Here is a 14,016-nt window from a genome sequence, read left to right on the forward strand (position 1 = left end):
GTTGTACGTGGCATGTTCAAGAGTTGGTGCATCAAGGAATCTGTTTATTTTAACACCCTCAGGAAAACCAGAAAATGTTGTCTATCAACGTGCTCTCCAATAATGCAGACTGCTCTCACCTTCGTCTACTCCGCCATGAGGTTGCTGGCCCATCATTTAATTACCTCAAAACTCTGACTGGCCATCTCTGTGCCTCCTTTACAAAAGCTTGCCGCAGGAAAGGACTCTTTCAGGACTCTTCAACATCCGAGAGGCTGCATACCTACTACAAGATTACAAAATCACTCTGTGCAATACCAACCCTCTTGAGTTTGCAAACCTTTACCAGAGGGAGTATTCACTCAGTCTTTGGTTGTAACGCCAGCATATTGTCAAATGCTCTATTGTTCTACATTGTTGCAATAAATGTTCACTGTTGATTTCTAAACTAACCTCTAAATGCCTCACACAGAATCTTTTATTTCCCTATCAACTCATACACTGAAACTTTGTGAATAATGTAATATCACTCCTGGGTGCTTAAGAAGAGTTCTTCAATCCCACCAGTTTAAGAAACAGTTTTATAAACATTCCACAGGGTTCTTGAGTTCCCTCGGCACCGCCGGGCACTTCAAGTATTAAATAAATTAATCAAACTCAGGAGAAAACCCCTGGTCCGAATGGATTGCATCCACACATTTTAAAAGAATCTAGGGAAGAGATGGCAGAGGTATTACTACGCATATTTAATAATTCGTTAGAAAAAGGTATAGTGCCAGAGGACTGGCGGATAGCTAACGTAATACCGATATTTAAGAAGGGGGATAGAACATGTCCAGGGAATTATAGAAGTTAGCTGAACATCGGTGGTAGGAAAAATAATGGAATTACTACTAAAGGAGAAAATAGAACATCTAGAAACCAAAAGTATAATAATGAATAGTCAACATGAATTTCAAAAGGGAAAGTCTTGCTTGACCAACCTTATTGAACTTTTTGAAGAGGTAACAGAGTGTAGACAATGGTAATGCAGTAGATGCAATTTATCTGGATTTTCAAAAGGCCTTCGATAAGGTACCCCAGAATAGACTGATGAACAAGGTCAGAGAATGCAGAGTCAGGGAACAAGTAGCAGAATGGATTGCTGGCTGGCTCCATAAGAACATAAGAAATAGGAGCAGGAGTAGGCCATTTGGCCCTTCGAGCCTGCTCCACCATTCAATGAGATCATGGCTGATCTTCTGCCTCAACTCCATTCACCGGCCCTATCGCCATATCCTTTGATGCCCTTACTAGTCAGAAATCTATCGACTTCTGTTTTGAATATACCCAATGACTGAGCCTCCACAGCCCTCTGGGGTAGAGAATTCCAAAGACTCACCACCCACTGTATGAAGAAATTTCTTCTCATCTCAGTCCTGAATGGCTTACCCTTTATCCTGAGGCTGTGGCCCCTCGTTCTAGACTCCCCAGCCAAGGGAAACATTCTCCCAGCATCCACCCTATCAAGCCCTGTAATAATTTTGTATGATTCAATGAGATCCCCTCTCATTCTTCTGAATTCAAGAGAATACAGGCCTAGTTTACTCAATCTCTTATACGACAGTCCCGCCATCCCAGGAATCAATCTCGTGAACCTTCATTGCTCTCCCTCTATGGCAAGTATATTCTTCCTTGGGTAAGGAGACCAAAATTGTACACGGTACTCCAGGTGTGGTCTCACCAAGGCCCTATATAATTGGAGTAAGACTTCTTTACTCCTGTACTCAAATCCTCTTGTAATGAAGGCCAGCATACCATTTGCCTTCCTAATGGCTTGCTGCACCTGCACATTCACTTTCAGTGACACATGTACAATGATGACACCCAGGTCCCTTTGAGCACCTGCATTCCCCAATCTTTCACCATTTAGGAAATACTCTGCCTTTGTTTTTTCTACCAAAGTGAATAACCTCACATTTGACCACATTATATTCCATCTGCCACCTTACTGCCCAATCACTTAGTCGATCCGTATACCTTTGCAGACTCTGTGTTCTCTTCACAGCTTACTGTCCCATCTAGCTTTGTATCAGCAGCAAACTTGGATATATTATTGGATATATATTATACTCGGTCCCTTCATCTAGGTCATTAATATAAATTGTAAATAGCTGAGGCCCCAACACTGATCCTTGCAGCACCCAACTAGTTACAGCCTGCCAACCTGAAAAAGACCCATTTATCCCTACTCTGTTTTCTGTCCGTTAACCAATCCTCTATCCATGCTACTGTACGGCCCCAACCCCGTGAGCCCTAATCTTGTGTAATAACCTTTTATGTGACACCTTATCGAATGCCTTTTGGAAATCTAAATATACTACATCCACTGGTTCCCCTTTATCTACCCTGCTAGTTACATCCTCAAAAAACTGTAATAAATTTGTTAAACACGATTTCCCTTTCATAAAACTCTGACTCTGCCCAATCATGTTATGATTTTCTAAGTGACTTGATACCACTTCCTTAACAATGGATTCCAGCATTTTCCCGACGACTGTGTCAGGCTAACTGGCCTGTAGTTCCGTTTCTTCACTCCCTCCTTTCTTCAATGGCGGTGTTACATTTGCGACCTTCCAATCCTCTGGGACCATTCCAGAATCTAGGGAATTTTGGAAGATCAAAACCATCCACTATCTCTTCAGCCACCTCTTTTAGAACCCTAGGATGTAGGCTGTCAGGTCCAGGGGATTTGTCGGCTTTTAGTCCCATTCGTTTCTCTAGAACTTTTACTCTACTTATATTAATTACATTAAGTTACTCACCCTCAGTAGACCCTTGGTTCCCCACTAGTTTTGGTATGCTTTTTGTGTCTTCTACTGTGAAGACAGATACAAAATATTTGTTTAACCTTTCTGCTATTTCCTTATCCCCCATAATAATTTCTCCTGTCTCAGCCTCTAAGGGACCAACACTTACTTTTGTTACTATTTTCCTTTTTACATACTTGTAGAAACTCTTACAATCTGCTTTTATATTTCTTGCTAGTTTTCCCCTCATTCTATTTTTTCCCCTCATCAATTTTTTGGTCAACCTTTGCTGGTTTCTGAAACTCTCCCAATCCTCAGGCTTACTATTATTCTTTGCAACATTAGAAGCTTCTTCTTTCAATCTAATGCTATCCTTAACTTCTTTAGTTAGCCATGGTTGGATCACTTTTCCCATGGAGTTTGTTGCTCAATGGAATGTATTTTTGTTGAGAATTATGAAATATTTCTTTAAATGCTAGCCACTGCTTATCTACCGCCATACGTTTTAATCTATTTTTCCAATCTACCTTAGCCAACTCGCCCCTCATACCTATGTAATTGGCTTTATTTAAGTTTAAGACTCTAGTTTCAGACTTGGGCAAGTCACTCTCAAAATTAATGTGAAATTCTATCATATTATGATCACTCTGCCCCAGAGGATCCTTTACTGCCCCAGAGGATCATTTACTATGAGATTCCTAATTAACCCTGTCTCATTACACAATACAAGATCCAAAATAGCCTGTTGCCTGGTTGGTTCCATGACATTGTTCTAGGAAACTGTCCCGAATGCATTCCATGAACTCTTCCTCCAGACTATCTTTGCCAATTTGATTTTCCAGTCTATATGAAGATTAAAGTCCCCCAAGATTATTGCATTACCTTTGTTGCAAGCTCCTACTATTTCTTGATTCATATCCTGTCCAACAGTATAGCTACTGTTAGGGGGCCTATATACTACTCCTACCAGTGTTTTCTGCCCCTTGTTATTATTCCTTATCTCCACCCATACTGATTCTACTTCCTGATCTTCCGAGCCGAGATCCTTTCTCGCTACTGTCCTCATATCATCCTTTATTATCAGGGCTACTCCCCCTCCTTACCCATTCTGCCTGTCTTTTCGAAACGTCAAGTACCCTGGAACATTTAGTTCCCAACCTTGGCCACCTTGCAACCATGTCTCTGTAATGGCTATTAGATCAAACCCATTTACCTCCAATTGTTCGTCTAGCTTGTTACGAATGCTTCATGCATTCAGATAAAGAGCCTTTATTTTAATTTTTGACCTTATTCTCTGCTGCACTGCTACCATTAAATTCTGTGTCCCTTCCTGTCACACTCTGCTTATTTTTTACCCAAATCGCTACACTGCTCTATTCCCTTGACCTTTCTCTTTAGATTTCTAAATTTCCCCTCAGATTTCTAAATTTCCCCTCACCTGGCCCCTCCCCCCCTTTTTTTTTTTTTAGTTTAAAGCCCTAGTTATTCGATTCACCAGGATGCTGGTCCTAGCCTGTTTTAAGTGGAGCCTGTCCCAGCAGAACAGCTCCCTCTTTCCCCAGTATTGGGGCCAGTGCCCCATGAATTGAAACCCCTTTTTCCCCATACCACTCTTTGAGCAACGCATTTAACTCTCTGATCTGCTTGACCCTATGCCAATTTGTACATGGCTCAGGTAGTAATCCAGAGATTATTACCCTTATGGTTCTGCTTATTAATTTAGACCCTAGCTCCTCAAACTCCCTCAGCAGAACCTCATTCTTAGTTCCACCTATGTCATTGGTTCCTACACAGACCACGACAACTGGATCCTCCCTCCTCCCATTCCAAGTTCTTCTCCAACCATGAGGAGATATCCTTAACCCTGGCAGGCAACACAGCCTTCAGGGCTCTTTCACGGCTGCAGAGAACAGTATCTATTATAACAAGCCCAAAAGAGTCAATACAAAAGCAAAATACTGTGGATGCTGGAAATCAGAAATAAAAACAGAAAATGCTGAAAATACTCAGGTGGTCAGGCAGCATCGGTGGAGAGAGAAACAGAGTTAACATTTCAGGTTGATGACCCTTTGTCAGAACCGTCGAAACAGTCAAAACAATTTTCAATGTAAACTCTGAAACTTAGTCCATTGTAAAACAAAGGGATATTGTCTCTATAATAGACACAAATGACATGACCCATTGCACAATTCAGAAGACTCAACAGTAAGAGATTTAAAGAAAACAAACATTTTAGCAACTGCCACATGACAAAGACTATGCAACAGGAAGTTACAAGCTTATAACACGCAGCAGACAGCTCTCAAGTCAAAGATGAAGCAGATGAAATAAAGGCACCAACTTTATCTTGTGACGCACTTCACTAAAAATCGGAAAAACAATTTAGATTGCAGAACCATTCAGGAAATCAGAACAGCTAAAGAGACAGTTAACAGGAAAAGGTTTCAAATAAAGCGCACGGTTAACTGCATAAACTAATGACATAATGGTTCTATATTTACTGCAATTGAAAGATCGCACTTCCAGTTGTAGAATCACTAAGCAATTTTCATTATTACTCGTTTTAAATTGTAACTTAAATAAAGTACTTGCAACTGCAAAAAACAACTGGCTGTCCCTCCAATACAGGGATTCTGTAAAGGAGAGCTGGGGGCGGGGAGCGAAGAGGGGAATCAGCCATGGTGCCAGCCCCATTTACGATCCTGTGACCTCTGCCATTTGTGGATGCTGGGTGAGGACTATAGGTTCAGCTGTGATGCCCCGATTTGAGGAGGCGTGGATGATAGCCAGCTGATATTCACCAGACTTGCATATAAATTAATACACGTTGGTAAAGTATTAGAGAGCTGCCACCAACAGTACAAGTCATTGTCTTCAGTAGATGAAAGAGGGAGGAGAAAAAAATAAAAGTTGTTTCCTTCCAGAAAGTTCGTACACCATTCAAGGGAACAGTTACTTGAAGACTAAACCAAGTTTTTTTTTGTATACACAATACATTAGCTTCAGTATGAACAGTTAGCTTGGCTCACTTGCCTACATGTCAGATGGTTCTGTGTTCAAGCTCCACTCCAGGATCTCAGCACATAAACTAGGCGGACACTTGTGTGTGGTACTGAGGGAGTGCTGCATCGTCAGAAGTGCCTTCTTTTGGTTGAGGTGTACAAGATCCCATGGTACTTCTCCCAAAGAGCAGGGAGTTCCTCCCAATTTCCTGGTCAACATCATCCTTCAACCGGCACCAGATTAATTAATCATTTGTTTCATTGCTGTTTGTGTGGCCTTGCTGTGTTCAAATTGGCATTTGCATCTGCCACAAGAGTGATTACACTTCAAAAGGTAAATAATTAGCTGTGAAGTGCTTTGGGATGTCCCGAGCACGCGAAAGGCTTTATATACATGCAAGTTCTTTCTTTCTCTTCACATTAAGTTACAAGTTAAACAGGAAGATTCAGGCCTCTAAATTAAGGCTGCAGGAGCTATTACCTGATGAATATTAACTGGTTTGTAGCAGTTCAACAAGGGAAGTCCCCTCACTTCGCTCTCATGCGTTTACAAGCAACTGGTTGTTAGGCAGGGTTGTCAGAATCCTGGAACTAGGATATCTGCCCACTCTCTTAGCTAAGGAATGTGTAACCCAAGGGAACTTGAGGATTGGCGGAGAGGAAAATAGGCTTTCTTTTTAAATTGGGTCAGCTCATGAAACCAGAAAAAAGCTGCTCTAATCCTTCATATTGTGATCTTTCTGTAGCAACACACACAGGTGCAAGCTTTTCTGAAGTGCAGCAACAAAGCAAAATGAAGTGCGCTGCCATATTATGATGATGATTTGTGAAAATCTGTACCAATACATTTACTTCTACAGTCATCAAGAATCCCAGGCAACAAGTAATCTTGCTATTAATCAGTACCATTTAATGCTCCATACACTCAGTACCAATGGAAATATTCTTATTGTCCCTTGCTGGGCTTGCTAACTACTGCTAATAACCGCCGAGTAACAATGTGCTCCATATGGGATTTTAACCTACAGGTCAATCATAGAACCTGTTCAATAGTTTCATCTCTTGAAATTGGACTGAATGAAATCCACGTGGAATCCAACAGCTATGTATAGATCAATAAAGAGGGCTCCAAAAAAGAACAAGGAGAAAGTCCACTTCCAAAGGAAAGCCCATACTTCCCACGTGCAAAAAGTAGTCTAGGATAGCGAACTGTTGAGTGAACAATGAACCAATTTACCAACGAGGTGTGCACCAGAAATAACATGGGTTACCACCATGCACTTCTGATCTCTCCGAAATGAATTGAAGCCAACATGCTCCGGATCATAAGGATAAAGCTGAAAATTACTGATTTGGTTTCAGTGGAAAAATAAGCAGAAAGAAGTAATTAATTAGCAGAACAAGAACGGTAGAATACTTGATTTCTCAACTGTACTTTAAAACATTTCCAAAACAAACCACAGCAATCTTAATAATTTTGGACTAAAAGAAATTGACTAACCCGGGACTCGCCCAGCAGATTGTGTTCAAGTTCTGAACATTTAATGAAAATAAATTGTACACTAGGATATTACTGTTACTACACCATGAGCAAAGTTTTAAAATATTCAGAGCTCACATACTGGTGTCCCAGGAATTTTTCTTATTTTAAATAAGTAGATGTTTGCATCAGTCACAAAAGGAGATTTGCTGACTCAGGAAACAAGACTTACAAGATGATAATTATAAATTGGATCTTATTCTGCTTCATTCAATTTTCTTCCCTTTTCTCTTAAAAGGTGGTGACTCATGCTAGTTTTTAATGCAACAGGCACTAGCAGCCCTCTGCTACTTCACCCCACAGTCATTCTTCACATACGAACCTTAGCAATGTGCCAATATTGAAAACTTGGACATCCTCACCCTTCCTCTACAGACTCGCACTTTCAACAGGGTTCATGGACAACAATTAGGAGTAGAAGCCCAGAGTTACTTTTCACTTTTTTTTATTCATTCACGGGATGTGGACATCGCCAGCAAGGCCAGAATTTATTGCCCATCCTTAATTGCCTTAGAGAATTGTTAGTTGCCTTAGGGCAGCACAGTGGCATAGTGGTTAGCACTGTTGCCTCACAGCGCCAGGGACCCGGGTTCGAATCCAGCCTCGGGTGACTGTGCAAACTCCACACAGACATTCTCCCCGTGTTTGCGTGGGTTTCCTCCGGGTGCTCCGGTTTCCTCCCACAGTCCAAAGATGTGCGGGTTAGGTTGATTGGCTATGATAAATTGACCCTTAGTGTTAGGGGGATTAAATACGTGGGGTTACGGGGATAGGGTGGGATATGTGTCGGTGCAGGCTCGATGGGCCGAAATGGCCTCTATCTGCACTGTGGGGTTTCTGTGATTCTGTGAATACAACTGGGTGGCTTACTCGGCCATTTCAGAGGGCAGTTAAGAGTCAATCACATTGCTTTGGGTCTGGAGTCACATATAGGCCAGACCGGCTACGGATGGCAAATTTCCTTCCCTAAAGGACACCTCCCTAAGCCAACAGCACCAAGATTAATCGTAACACCCTGTCGCTAGCACAGACCCGAGACCCCTGTATGATTCAGCAACAGACTCTATAAATTTTCATGTCATTGGAGAGGCCCGATTTCACTTCTGACACAATACTGTACCTGAAATCAGAACGGCAATCTTAAGTGTTGCAAGATAATCATAGTGGCACAGATGACAACCCTGAAGGCAGCATAGACTGTCCCATCTTCTTTGTTAAAAGAGGCGTAGTGTCAGAAGTAGAATGTTTTATGCAGATAAAGTTATGAACAGGCAAACTTTACCAGTGCTGGTGTTTATAGCAATGGCTACAAAAACCTTCAGCAACTATCTTATTTTTGGCTGTTGTTTTCAACACCCAAATCTCTGTATGATTAGAACTGAAGTCTTTTTTGGCAAATTAAAAAAAGTGCTTAACAATTTACAACATAGGATAAAAATGACATGTTTTAACCTAGTGCCCAAGTGAACACCTGGGCTACAAACTTCATGACTAAATACAACAGAAATATACGGTTTGTGCAAATGCTCAGCACAAATTAGATCGTTAGCTAATAAACATTATCTTTTCCAAAATAGAAACTCATTACCAGGTGGGATCTAGTAATAATATGACTGTGAAAAGGAGTACAGGAAACTCTTTGGCATCCGGCACCGGGATGGTGCCGGTTGATAGAGGGGGTTATCTACAGAGGCTATTTTTAACAAACAAAAATAAAAAAATCAAGAAATGTGCAGTATACAGTAATTGGCAGATCGGAAGAGACTACCGGCAGCGCGGGAGAGTCAGACTCCTGTTATTGAGGTGTTCAGACTTCCAACAGCGCCAAAAGCCGAGGAGTGGCAGTTTGGAGAACTACCCCCACTGACTAACTCTGCCACCGCGGGAGACTCGGACTTGGCAACATTTCCGGTTATTGTGTTGTTGTTTTCGGAGTATGAATTTTGCTGGTTAAGAGAATTCCGGATATTTAGGTGCCGCTTAAACGAGAGTTTCCTGTACTTGATACTTGTACTTTGCTTATGTTAACTGTGAGGAAAGCACAAATGGCCTTTGGTCTGAAACCAAAATCTATTCGGTTTACAAATGCTCTAATAAAATTGGTGTTCAATGTTTTTTACTTTAAAATGAGTTATTCTTTCACTCTACGTAACAGGTTTAAGTCACATTATGACCTTAAAAAGAAAGCCATATTTACATAGGAATGTTACTTTATGTGTCGAGATAGCTTGCACCACTAAAAAACAAATACAAGAAAGGAACACTGACTGTTCCCATGCCATTTTTCAAATCGAGTTAGCACATGGAGCTGTGCCTGCACATTCCAATCCCTCAGCTTCCTGACCCACTTCCACTAGACAGATCTACCATCAAATCCATCCCTGTACCAATGTGGCCTATGCTATATTTTTTTTTAATTGAAGCCAAACTTATGCAGTATCGCAAATGTTATAATGGAGTTCAGTTAGTCTTTCATGTAGAAATTAAACTTAAATTGACATACAAATGCCTTGGATTTTCAGTTAGCTCTATTAATCTATTCTCAGTGCATCCAGATGCTGTTCACATCGTGGGCTATATTTCCCCAAGTTTTGCAAAAAACTGTTACAGCATAAAACAATGTTCCCACTAAAATTAACATAAGTATAGGCTCTTGTTCTTCATTGACAAGTGTATTCTCTTTTATTCTTACTAAAAGTGACAGTCGGCAATCTTGCAAAAAAAAATCATCTCAGCTGCTTTGCATTCACACTGCTTGTAAGACTTGTTTTATATTCTGCTCCAACCCAGTCTTTTAAAAAAGGAAACAAGTCAGATACAAAGAACATTAAACGCAGTCTTCAATTTTTTTCTATATTCTTTACATTTTTACTAGTTTGGACAATTCATTCACATGAATATCAACAGGCAATAGAATAGAAAGTATTGTTCACATTCAAAGCACCTTCAACATTTCAGTCCACCAGTACAACAAATCAATATTCACAGATCTTTTGAAGCTAGAAAATGAGCTATTGTCCCTTTTGATAAGTGAATTTGATTCAATGAAGTGCTCAGACTTCCACCAACCTGAACTGTCACTTCTGTAATCTTCAGCTGAAAAGGATGCCACCTTAGCACTCAACGGCGACATAGATTGCGGTATAGGTTTTACCCAACATCACCTTGTATTGGAACAATGAGATGCTGCTCCAAGTAGGAGGACACAGGTTTCATTCTTTCCCTTCCCAGACCACCCCCAAAATATGCTGAGTTGCTAATTTCAGCTGTGCAGACACAAAGCACAGGCTAGGCACTGCTCCATGAAAGAATGAAGAAAAGGGTGGGGGGGGGGAGAGGAATGAGAATTTTATTTGGAAAACTCTGCAGCATTTAGCTAATTAGTAGCATCTTGCAAGCAGTTTGGCCACGGCGAATACATAGCCGAGGGAGAAAATAAAAAGATCCACATTTTGAAAGCACACCCACCTACAAAAACAGGAGCAGGAGCAGGCCATACAGCCCTTCAAGCCTGCTCCCCCTTTCAGTAAGATCATGGCTGAACTTCTACATTAACTCCACTTTTCGGCCCGATCCCCAAATCCCTTGATTCCATTAATGCCCAAATATCTCACGATCTCAGTCTTGAATATACATCAACTGAGCATCCACAGCCCTCTGTGGTTCCCTTCTCTCTCCAAAACCGAATTCCCCCATCTGACCCCATTTCCCTCCTGCTGACCCTCATTCCACCCCTCTGACCCCATTTCCTTCCTGCTGAGCCTCAATTACCCCATCTCACCCCATTTCCCTCCTGCTGAGCCTCAATCCCCCTCTCTGACCCCATTTCCCTCTCCCTGACTTCTTCAGATGCTTCACTTTTTTACCCTCTGGCAAATCCTACTGCCTACCCATCATTATTATTCTACCTAAAAGAGCATGGATTTTTTACCTTTCTACTGGCTCATTTCATTAAAAATTTTACAGCATTAAAAAAAGAAAATCTGGGAGGCGGTACCTTTATCAAAACACAAGCACCCTTTTTGTAGAAGAAAATTACAAAATGACTTGCAATTAATTTATAGTCAACATTGAAACTCACAATTAGGGTCATCCTACCTCTGCTGCTTGCAATGGAACCACTCGTAGAATGCTCCATAACTGATGTCATGAATTTGAGGTAATTTGATAATTTTCTTATACAAAAAATGAGCTCTACTTTGAATTTATAAAACTCCACTGAACTTTTCTTCCTGAATTTTCACAGTAGAATTCTTGAATTCAGCAGAGTTAGCTGGGGTGGCTAGAATTGGCCTCAGCACCCTGGGTTACAGATAGTAAAATAAAAGTCAGCCAAGGCCAATTGCCATCCAGTGACTTAAGCTGGAAAGTGATGTATATACATCAGACGGGACAGGACTAGTGTCAGGCGTGGCTGCAATACCTCTTAGCCAAGGCACACATGAAGAATTGCGCCTTATCCACAAAAACACAACTACTGACATCAGTATGTGGGCAGTCAATTAATCCATTGAATTTCACCAAAACTGCACATTACAATGAAGTTTTACAGCTATAACTCAAATAGTCTTCAACATTCAGAGATTTTCCCTTGGGATGTGAGGAAAATATTACTCAAGTTCAAATCCTCCCTGTATTTGGTTGTGTTCGTAGACACTACATCCTGCAAAAAACAGCAGGTGGACACATATTACATGAAGAGGAAGCACTACTGAGATCTGCTAACCTCTTTTTGCTGACCACACACTGCAGATACTTTTGTATTTCCATTCCCAAGAGAATGGAGGTCAAAGGGGAAACACCCTTTCACTATAGGTTATAAAAATTCAGCTGCATTGTCTTCCTGTATGAATTCAGCATTACATGCAAGATTCTAGAAAAGCAACTCCATTTTGCCAAAGAACTAGCATTTTAAATTTTATCAGTTTGACACCTTCACTGCCCAGAAAAATCAAATCCATCAGCAGTGAAAATAATTGGGTCACTATCTAGATCATGGGATTCCAGAAGATGGTAACTCTCAGCGCTCCGACCATCCAAGTGTCAAGGTATCAAAAGATATCATTCAAGACAAATGCCCAAATATACACTCCCAACCAAGGTGTTCCAGTTCCATGGAAACTCTCAAGCTAGTTTCCAGTACTTGAAACCCACACAGAATTCATTTGTAGAAACAGTAATTTAAAATAAAAATTAGAGTTTCAACAACACATTTCTAATTAGAGACAAAAATTATATGTTAACATTAAATGGAGGCACTCCTCTCTACATTAAGTGCCTTCAACCTCCTAACAAATTCAAGAATTACAAGGCCAAACTGCACAGCATGGTATGCTCAATATGGATTTAAGGACTTGCAGTCGACAGAACACAGCACCATTTATGTTGCAATGTCAAGACCAGTGTACCAGTGTTGTCTGTATGCATACTTTGTGTACCACCATGCTATTGGGGGGGTGGGGTGGGGGGGAAAGAGAGAAAATGACAGGCCGTGTCAATTCTTCACCACAAGTACCAGCAGTCATACTTGTTGCAGCAGTTACCGCAGTACAGAAATAACAACTAAACATATTCATAGTAATCCACCAGAAACGTCATCTCTGTTTCTCTCTCCACAGATGCTGCCTGACTTGCTGAGTATTTCCAGCATTTTCTGTTTTTATTTCAGATTTCCAACATCCACAGTGTTTTGCTTTTGTAGGAGTAACTGCGATACTGTTTCTCAAATCTAAATATTAGAAAGTAATGCATGGACATATTTTTGTTTCAAGCCATACCTTCTCTGTGCCATGATGTAGTTCAAAATGTTCTCTCTAAACAATTCAAGTTTACAAGTGAAACACCGACAATGCTTTGTTACATTATTTTTGCAGTTCAAATAAAATTTCACCCACAAATTTAACCAAAACCTTTGACAATACTGGAGACTCAAAACAACATGGTTGTGGTGATTGAAGGTCAATCATCACAGCCCCAGGACATCGCTGCAGGAGTTCCTCAGGGCAGTGTCGTAGGCCCAACCATCTTCAACTGCTTCATCAATGACTTTCCCTCCAACATAAGGTCAGAAATGGGGATGTTCGCTGATGATTGCACAGTGTTCAGCACTATTCACAACTTCACAGATAATGAAGCAGTCCATGCCCACATGCAACAAGACCTGGACGACGTTCAGGCTTGGGCTGATAAGTGTCAGGTAACATTCGCGCCACAGAAGTTCCAGGCAATGACTATCTCCAACAAGCGTGAGTCTAACCACCGCCCCTTGACATTCAATGGCATTACCATCACCGAATCCCCCACTATCAACATCCTGGGGGTCACCATTGGCCAGAAACTTAACTGGATCAGCCACATAAATAATATGGCAACAAGAGCAGGTCAGGGGCTAGGCATTCTGTGGCGAGTGTCTCACCTTCTGACTCCCCAAAGCTTTTTCGTCATCTACAAGGCACAAGTAAGGAGTGTGATGGAATACTCTCCACTTGCCTGGATGAGTGCAGCTCCAACAACACTCAAGAAGCACAACACCATACAGGACAAGGCAGCCCGCTTGATTGGCACCCCATCCACCACCTTAAACATTCACTCCCTCCACCACCGGCGTACCGTGGCTGCAGTGTGCACCATCTACAAGATGCACTGCAGCAACTTGCCAAGGCTTCTTCGGCAGCACCTCTTAAACCCGCGACCTCTCCCACCTAAA

General features: G+C 41.3%; 1 protein-coding gene across 2 annotated transcripts in view; it reads right to left on the bottom strand.

The window, feature by feature from the left end:
* Positions 1-14,016, bottom strand: part of numb (NUMB endocytic adaptor protein) — a 253,334-nt gene that overhangs the window by 238,749 nt on the left and 569 nt on the right. The window lies entirely within an intron of this gene.

The sequence above is a fragment of the Somniosus microcephalus genome, chromosome 12 (assembly GCF_052327205.1).
Source record: "Somniosus microcephalus isolate GS21.2 chromosome 12, FLI_Smic_1.0, whole genome shotgun sequence".
Lineage (NCBI taxonomy): Eukaryota > Metazoa > Chordata > Chondrichthyes > Squaliformes > Somniosidae > Somniosus > Somniosus microcephalus.